Below are 9,039 nucleotides of genomic sequence, written 5' to 3'. Positions count from 1 at the left end.
GGGACCCACTGGGGCTGCCAAAATAGCAGTCCTGCCTCCCTGAGCTTAAGCAACACGGATGTAAGCTGGGCGTATGACACACATGTACACAGCTTCTCGGGGTTTTAGGGAGAATTGGGTGAGGTGATGGCTGCTGTGGTCACAGGGTCCCCTTCTACCCATTCCCCCTGCCCCAGCGCCTCCCCAGGGGGCTCAGAGGAGCAGCCTCAGCTCCAGGGCGGAGTCACGATGGCCTACCCATCATGGTCATCCCACCCCCCCCCGTGGGTGCCACTCAGGAGCCAGGCCCAGGACTGTCAGCCCTCTGCCTCCCAGGCACAGATAAGGACACAGGGAGAAGGCAGCCATGGCCTCAGCAATGGCCTCACGACCCCATCGGGGCCAAAGAGCATGAGAGGTGAGGACATTTCCTTGTTTTGAAGGGTCGGCAGCCCAAATAGCCTGTGTGTCCCCCTGTCCTTGTCCTTAGCGTTTCAGCCTGTTGGGGTAGGTTGTGTCCCATTGCAGCTGCAATGGTCCTGCCCTGCCCCCGACAGTGGGGGTGCTGAGAAGGCCAGTGGGGCAGGTGGAGACAGCATTCAGGGCTGGGAACTGGACCGGGCTCCGAGAGCCCTGTGGGCAGAGGCCACTTGGCGGGGGGATGCTGAGAGGGGAGGATTGGGTGTGGGGACGAGCAAGCCCGGCCAGATGCGTGACATCCCCGAGACTGGTGCACATGGGAGCCGAGCCCCGCGTGACGGCTCACGCTCGTTTTCTGACGTTGAGTCCGGCCAGCATTTGCCAGGCCTGAGAGTAGATGCAATAAAGAAGCAGCAGCAGCAATCAAGGCATTGAGTCCGTCCCTCTTTTTTCAGATCTTGGAGACGCTCGCCCGTTAGGAACGCGTGCTCCGTGGAGGCTGGGGTTTGCGGGCTGGATGGACGCCCTGGCGCCCCTCCTGCGTTTCCGGGCCCCCGAGGAGTGAGGGAGCGAGTGTCTCTGATGTTCAGACCGTCTTCCGGCTCAGTCTTTCCCTTCCTCTCCTCAGCCAGCTCCCCACTGGGAAAGAAAGGGTCCTTTCGTTTCAGGTCGTGGGATTCACTGAAAAAGGAGAAGAGGGCCCTGGGTCTCAGAGCAGAGACCCCGGAGCTAAAGCTTGTCCTGGCGTGTGGCCCTGGGTGATGCTGTGGCGGCGAGTGGGAGCGTCGCACCTTGTCCCCGCGTGCGCATGCAGTTGTACACACGGGCACCCACGACACACACGTGCACACACGCACACACACACACATGCACACATGTGCTGGGACCGTCCGCTGAGGGGCTGCGCCTGAGGTCTCTGGTTCCCCAGAGGGTCACAGCTCACCTCTCCTGCTGGCGTGTAGACATTCCATTTTAAACACATTCTAACATTCCAAAATGGTCCAGAGCTGTGATCTTTCCAGGAGACTCCAGATGCAGAGGGCTCTCCAGCTTCTCAGGGAGTGTAGGAGGCCCTCCGAGCTCAGGGCCACAGCGCCCACCTCTGGGCCTGCAGCTTCCCAGTCTACACTGCCTGTAGCTCTGCCCACTCAGGCCTGCACACATAGCCTCTTCTGCCCTCACGCCCCGAAACCTCCTCCCCACATTTCTTTGTGCACAAGCATGCGCCCCCGCCACCCCCAGACCTCGTGCACATCCTTGCAACTCAGGACAGGGCCGCTCACTCTCCGTGTGGCTCAAGCTTTGCCGCAGGGGAGGTCGGCGATGGCCGGGATGGCGCTGTCCTGCGAGACCAGGTGGATGGGCAGCGGCTGACGGGGGTCCCGGAGCCTGGGCCTGGGGCTGGCTCAGCTGACCCCGCCCTGCCCATGTAGCCTCCTTTACATCCACTTGCAGAGCAACAATAAATGCAAAACTCTTCCAACCCCTCCCCAGCAGATACTGGCCCTTAGTGGGTTTTTTTTTCCCCACGTTTTAGGACCACACCCCCTGCATATGCCAGTTCCCAGACTAGGGGTCAAATCAGAGCTGCAACTGCCAGCTGATACCACAGCTCATGGCAACACCAGATCATTAACCCACTGAGCAGGGCCAGGGATACTAGTCAGGTTCATTACCGCTGAGCCACGATGGGAACTCCTGGCTCACATTGGTGTTTGATGAGGAAGAGGCAGGCGCCCATGGCGTGGCGTCAGGCACTTGTACTCCAGGCAGGTGCGTAGGTGTGAGATCCACCCAGGACCTTGGACAGGGCGTGGCACCTGTGCTTCCAGTGTGAATTCTGGGCAATGTGGGGGATGTTCTCACTGAGCGTGGAGATGTGGGGGCTCACTGTGGGCTGGGGGAGGCCCACGGAGACCCTGGTAGGGCTCCATATCTGCCCTTCATCCAGGCTTCACTGCCAGGCAGGGAGGACGTCACGGCTGCATCTCAGAGAGAAGAGCCTGAGGTCCTGCCCAGGACACTTAAGGAGAGAAAGAGGTGAGTTAAGTCCTGGTCACCTTCCTAACCTGCTAAATGCTGCCTGTCTGGCACTGTGGCATGCATGCAGCTGGCACTGCCCAGGAGCCTGGAGACAAATCACATGGCTCCAGTCCCTTTTGGTCCCACGAACGGCTCTGGGCACTGGTGCCCTGGAGACCTCACAGAGACACCGGCTGCAGAATGAGGCTGGGGCTGGACTGCTTCGAAAGGCCACAGTCACGTGTCTCAGCTTCATTGTTCATTTCTATAGCAACAGAAACAGCTCCAAAAAATTAAACATCATAATCCACCCTAAAGGGGGAAGCCATTAGTTTCATGTTGTTTATTATTCCGGTAGGTCCTTCATCAGCCTGGGCTGCTCTCACCAGCTAAGAGAGTCAGGAGAATCCTGAGTCACCTGATCCGTCCCTCCCACTGTACGTGGGCAGGAGCCGGACAGATTTCCTGGCTGGAAAATAAAATGCATCTCCTTCGGGCTGACTCTGGAGCGGGGAGGGTGCTGATCTCTGGAGTGTGGCCCTCGGCCGGCTGCTGACCTGTAGCCCTCTCTTACTTTGGGATGTGTGAGCTGCCCTCATGTCCCCGCCAGGCTCCCCTGGTCACATCCCCCTCTTCCCCAGCCACGGGGCTCACCAGTGGCCTGATTTCATCTTAATTGTTCCTTTCTCGGCTATACAGTTTATTGCCTGTATTTGAGTCCCTGGGTGGCACGCTGTGCCATTGTGTCTGTTCTTTCTTTCTTTCCTTTTTTTTTTTTTTTTTTTTTTTTTTTGCTTTTTAGGGCCGCACCTGAAGCATATGGAAGTTCCCTGGCTAGGGGTCCAAGCGGAGCTACGACTGCTGGCCTACACCACAGCCACAGCAATGCGGGATCTGAGCTGCAGTCTGCAACCTACACCACAGCTCACGGCAACGCCGGATTTCCAACCTGCTGAGTGAGGCCTGGGATTGAACCCGCATCCTCATGGATACTAGTTGGATTCATTTCCACTGCACCACAACGGGAACTCCCGGTTGTGTCTGTTCTTAACCTCCTAAGAATGGACTCACTTATTATTGGGAGACTTATTTCTTTTACACACCTCCTGCTTCTTGGACCCGCCAAGCCAATGCTGGAAGCAGCCGTTGGTTCGTTCCCTGCGGGACGGTTTCCCAGCCATGAAGATGGGCCATTGGTCCCAAACACAGTAAGACAGGAGGCCAGCTGCCCCCAACCCTCGGGAGACGAGCTGTGTGAGAAACAGCTCACGAGATCTATTCGAAGGCCATGGAGTCTTCCTTTACTGCTGGGTGTCATTACCTGCTTAAACCAATGATAACTCAAACTAGCTTAAATCAGTTATAACTGACCGATTCCATATTGAATAACAGTTGAAAAGAAACAAACAAAAAATTAACCCCCAAAGAGCAACTTATAATTACCTAATAAATTTGAGGAAAGGACTTTTTTTTTGGTTTGATACAAAAAGGAAAAAATACAATAAATGTTTGAGGCATTTACATTTAATGAATCCAGAGGTCCATGTGATGTTTGTCAAAATCTGGAGTTTGAAAGTTAATAAGACTAACATAAATAAGCTCATTAAATACGGCATTTTAATAATGGTATTCAAGACTTAGCTGTGAAAATATATCTTGATAGACCAAAACCATCACACACAATTTTATAAGGATCAGCACATTAAAAAAATAGTTATTCTGCGACAGAAGTGGAGAAAAGATTCAGCACCATGAAGAATTTCATGATGTCCAAAGAAATTGTCTCCTGTTTGTAAGTGTATTTCACTGAGTATTGAGTTAATCGGGAAATTGGTGAACACAGGATAATGGTTCCCATGGCAACTCTCGCCGTTATTTAGCTTGTAACAGCTGCATCAAACAAAATATTGAATGAATCATTTCTTTACAAAATTCGAGGCCACAATGAGATACCATCTGACACTATTAGAATGGCTACTATTGAAAACAGTGCCTTGGAGTTCCCGTTGTGGCTCAGCAGTAACGAACCAGACTAGGATCCATGAGGATGCAGGTTTGATTCCTGGCTCTGCTCAGGGGGTTAAGGACCCAGCACTGCTGTGAGCTGCAGCGTAGGCTGCAGATGTGGCTCAGATCCCGAGTTGCTGTGGCTGTGGTGTAGGCCAGCAGCTATAGCTCTGATGTGACCCCTAGCCTGGGAACTTTTGTATGCCACCGGTGCAGCCCTAAACAAACAAACAAAAGATAAAACCAAAAAACCAGTGCATCATTGGTAGACATGTAAAATGCTATAGTTACTACGGAAAGCAACTCCTCAAAGAATTAAAAGTAGAATCACCATATGACCCAGCAATCCCACTTCTGGGTCTATACCCTGAAGAATTAGAAGCAGCATCCTGAGGAGTATTATTTATTTATTTATTTATTTTGGTCTTTTGTCTTTTTTTTTTAGGGCCGCACCCAAGGCATTTGGAGGTTCCCAGGCTAGGGGTCTAATCGGCGCTGTCGCTGCCTGCCCTACGCCAGAGCCACAGCCACGCCAGATCCGAGCTGCGTCTGTGACCTACACCACGGCTCACCGCAATACCAGATCCTTAACCCACTGAGTGAGGCCAGGGATTGAACCCGAAACCTCATGGTTCCTGGTCAGATTCATTTCCAACGGGAACTCCGAGGAGTATTTTTAATAGCCAAGGGTGCCACAACCCAAAGGGCCATTAAAGGATGGACGAATAAATAAAATATGGTCTATCAATATGAGGCAGTATTATTCAACCATAAAAAGGAAGGAGATGTGGTATATATACACAATGGAATACTACTCAGCCATAAAAAAGAATGACATAATGCCATTTGCAGCAACATGGGTGGAACTAGAGAATCTCATACTGAGTGAAATGAGCCAGAAAGACAAAGACAAATACCACATGATATCACTTATAACTGGAATCTAATATCCAGCACAAATGAACATCTCCTCAGAAAAGAAAATTATGGACTTGGAGAAGAGACTTGTGGCTGCCCGATGGGAGGGGGAGGGAGTGGGAGGGATCGGGAGCTTGGGCTCATCAGACACAACTTGGAATAGATTTACAAGGAGATCCTGCTGAATAGCATTGAGAACTATGTCTAGATACTCATGTTGCAACAGAAGAAAGGGTGGGGGAAAAATGTAATCGTAATGTATACATATAAGGATAACCTGATCCCCTTGCTGTACAGTGGGAAAATAAAAAAAAGCAAAAAATAAAAAAATAAAAAGGAAGGAAATTCCAAGACATGCCACCACACGGAAGAACCTTGAGGCCATCATGCTGAGTGAGATAAGCCAGTCAGTAAAGGACAAAGGCTGTAGGATTCCACTCATATGAGGTACTTACTTTGGTCAAATTCATAGAGATAGAAAGTAGGACGGCAGATGCAGAGGCTGGGGGAGTGGGATGAAGGGTTATTGTTCAGTGGAGACTGAGCTCAGTCCGATGAGGATGAAAAGACTTCTGGAGGTGGTGGTTACATGGTTACGCAACCGCGTGAATGAATCCAGCATCACCGAACTGTGTGTTTAAAAATGGTTCGGCTGGGGAATAACATACACACTGCTGTGTAAAGCGGATGATTAGCAAGAACCTACTGCATAGCACAGGGAAATCTACTCAAGCGTTTGTAATAACCTATATGGGAAAAAAGAATGGATATATGTATGTGTATAACGGACTCACTTTGCTGTACACCTGAAATTAAAACAACATTATAAGTCAACTCTACTCCAATAAGTTTTTTAAAAAAAAAAACAGTTACAATGCTAAACTTTGTGTTTTACTACAATTTAAAAATATAAAAATTAGAAATTATTAGAGTGAGTTGATAAAATTTGCACTCCAAGTTCCATTGCTGGATAAACACTTTAGTAAAATAATCTCGTTTTCTATAAAGAATGTAAGGCAGCTTTGATTTTGATTTGTGTGTGAATGCAATGTGCCATGAGAATTGGCAAGCGTTTTGCCTGTTATCCCTGCAGGGACCACATTGACGTGCCACGTGCTTTTGCGGGAGAAATCCGGCCCCCACAACCTCCTCCCGTGGGGTTTCTGGTACAGCGCGTTTGTGCGCGTTTGTGCGTCTAGACGTAGGATGGAATGATTGTCTTGGGATACGTGCATTTCCGTCCACGTAACTTGGGGTTAGAAATTTCCACTTCGGTAATATTTTCACCGCAGCCCCCAGATGTCCTGAGCGGTAAATCTCATTAGCCTCCAGTTCCAAGTATTATCCCATTTCCATGATGATGTCTAGTTTATCCGCGAAGCCTTTAGCTGTGGGTGAGGTTTAACTTGTTTCCATTATTCTCCTTTCGCTGTTGATGTCTAACTTAATTGAATCCTGGTCAGGGAATGAGGTTTAGCGGTTGGAATTCATTGATGCTGGCGAGCGCTTAATAAGAATGTGTATTGTCTTATCGTTGGTCGCGATGGTTTATAAATTGGCTCATCAGATCCAGTTCTTCATTTTGTGGTTCAAATTGTCTACACGCCTAACTTTTGGGCCTGCTTGAGCTACTTACCTATTATTGAAAGACATTGTTTAAATCCTCTGTTGTGATAGTGCATGTATCAGCGTTCCTAATTTTCTGACAGTTTTTGCCTTGTACAATTTGAGGCTATTTTATCAGGTAGTTAGGGGTTTTTTTTTGTTTTGTTTTCTTTTTACTGCCACACCTGTAGCACATGGAAGTTCCCGGGACAGGGGTTGAATCAGATCGGCCGCTGCCAGCCTACGCCACAGCCACGTGAACCCTGGATACTCAACCTGGTGTTAAGTCATCCCTGGTGAGTAAGGCAAGGGATTGAACCTGCATCGTCTCGGACACTACTCAGGTTCTTAACCTGCTAAGCCACAACGTGAACTCTGAGAAGCTTAGAGAAGTTATATCTTTTTGTTAACATGAACCTTTGATCAGCGACTGATTTGTCTGTTATTTAAATGGATACATTAGGTTTCCTCTCGTTAGTATTTGTCCGGTGTGCATTTTTCCCATCCATCTGCTTAAGGACGATCTCTGTGTCTGGAAGTTTTTGTTGTGTCTCCTTATAAAGTCAACACTGTTAGGCTGAATTAAAAAAAGAGACAGTCTGATATTTCTGTCTTGTAACTGCACAGTTTATTCAGTTACATTTATTCCAATTACTCGTATATTTGTATATAATTTTATTATCATATTAAGGTTTTTTTTTTTTTTTTGGTCTGCTCTGTTTTCTATTTCCTTCTGTTCTGCCATCTTTTTCATTGATTTTCTTTTGACTTTTTCCAGTCCCCTTTTTTTAACCTCTTGCTTGCAGGTAACATGCTTCTAGTGGTCATGCTGGTGTATTAACATGTGTATCAATTTAGGGAGAATGGACATCTTCACAACGCTGAGTGGTCCAAGCCACAAACGTATGTATCTCCATTTATTTACATCTTTGATTTCTTTCATCAGCACTTGTAATGCACATGTTGTAATTACAAGAGAAGGTTTATTTGTGAGTGACTGTAAATGGTATTGTATTTCTTTTTCCTTTTTTTCTTCTTTTGTATTTTTAGGGCCACACCCATGGCATATGGAGGTTCCCAGGCTAGGGGGTCGAATCAGAGCTACAGCTGCCAGCCTATACTATAGCCGAAGCCATGCCAGATCCGAGCCGTGTCTGTGACCTGCCCCACAGCTCACAGCAATGCTGGATCCTTCACCCACTGAGTGAGGCCAGGAATCGAACCCACATCCTCATGGATGCTAGTCGGGTTTGTTTCTGCTGAGCAGGCACTCCCTGTAAGTGATATTGTATTTTTAACTTCAGTTTTCGGTGTTTGTTGTCATTATATAGACACAAAACTGATGCTGTAAGAGTCTAAAGTTGCACTAATGCTCCTTAAACAGAGGCTTCTAAGTAACGCCACCACTCAGGTTGAACAGATGATGAACTGCCACAGCCAAGCCCTTCTGGACTGCTATAAAAAATACCAACATCCCACAAAATAGTTCTATTTATTTTTATATTCACATTTTTATAACTCCTGCTAAATGACTTTTAAAAAGATCAAGCCATGTTCAGCATCCTACACACAATCCATGTAGCCTAACAGCTTTTCATACTGTGAACTAGAGACTGGCACGTGCCATCTGCCTCCACGCGGACGGAGCCACGAGCCACGGCAGCTGCCGACCCTCGGACCCCCTGAAAGGAGCTCAGGGCGGAGCTCAGGAGGAGGCGCTCTGTGCTCTGGGAGACCTGGCAGAACAGGTCTTCAGAGAGTTAGACACCCTTTTTTCAGGAGAGGATTTTATGAGCCCAGTTCTTGCATCTCCTCGAATCTAGAAAAGCACTAAAATCCTTCTTGGTGGCGTCTGCTCCTGGTGACCAGCAGTGACCCTCCAGAGACCAGCAGCCACCTTCTGTAAGAGGGGTGCTGGTTGCACGGCCCTCCCCCGCTTCACCCAAATCGCATATATACCGACATCCCCCTACGTCTTTGGAGCAGTATTTCAGAGCCCTCTGAAATGCTGCTTCTCGGGCTATAGTTCTTATTTTGCCCCCAATAAACTTAACTCTCAACTTTCAGGTTGCACTTTTTTTTTTTTTT

Source organism: Sus scrofa, chromosome 18, assembly GCF_000003025.6.
Source record: "Sus scrofa isolate TJ Tabasco breed Duroc chromosome 18, Sscrofa11.1, whole genome shotgun sequence".
Classification (NCBI taxonomy): Eukaryota; Metazoa; Chordata; class Mammalia; order Artiodactyla; family Suidae; genus Sus; species Sus scrofa.
This window is presented reverse-complemented; position numbering follows the sequence as displayed.